Below are 951 nucleotides of genomic sequence, written 5' to 3' on the forward strand. Positions count from 1 at the left end.
TGGAGCAGAACAAGTGGTTCCGCTGTTAGAGGTTTGTCACTGTCAATGTGGAGAGCAATCCGGCGGGTTATAATTTGTGAGAAGTGCAGTTGTTATTCCCCTTCAAACTTGCAATCAGTTGACTTGATTGTGAGTATGTTTCTGGCTTGTTGAACAGAGCGGAGGTATGATTTTTGGTGAAAATATCAGCTATCTGATTGTGAGAGCGGATGTATGAAATCTGAGTGTCACCAGCAGAAATGTGATCACGAATAAAATGATAAGTTGTTTCCACATGTTTGGTAGATGCTTGGAATATCAGATTAAATGTGATAGCGATAGCATAAGTGTTGTCGCAGTAGATAGTTGTTGGTGTGTTGAGGTAGATATGAAAATCTTGAAGTAGTCGACGAAGCCATATGATGATAGTTGTGGCAGTGGTTAAGGCTCTGCATTCAGTTTCAGTGGAGGAGCGTGCTACAATCCTTTGATGTTGAACTATCCAAGCTATGAGAATGTGACCAAGGAAGGTGCAGAAGCCCGAAGTAGATCGATGAATGGTGGAATCACCTGCCCTATCTGAATTAGAGTAGCAGGTAAGTTGAAGATCGGAGTAGCAAGTAAAGTTGGAGATCACCTTTGATGAGAGGAAGCCAAAGTGCAATGTTCCCTGTAAGTAGCGTAGGAGTCGTTTGATGATTTTAAAGTGATAGCTCAGGAATTTGTGCATGTGTTGGCATATGTAGTTAACAACAAAGAGGATGTCAGGCCCAATAATGGTTAAGTATTGAAGAGAACCAACGAATTGGCGAAATTGTGTAGGGTTAGGATATTCTTGAAGAGATGGAGGATCAGGGGTGAGTTTGTAAAGTAGGGGGTGCTAACTGGTTTGCAAGATAACATGTCATGTTGTTGTAGATAGAGAATAATATAGGGTGTTTGGGTAAGATGGAAGCCATGAGGTGTGGTTTT

Source organism: Phalaenopsis equestris, unplaced genomic scaffold (assembly GCF_001263595.1).
Source record: "Phalaenopsis equestris unplaced genomic scaffold, ASM126359v1 Scaffold000408, whole genome shotgun sequence".
NCBI lineage: Eukaryota > Viridiplantae > Streptophyta > Magnoliopsida > Asparagales > Orchidaceae > Phalaenopsis > Phalaenopsis equestris.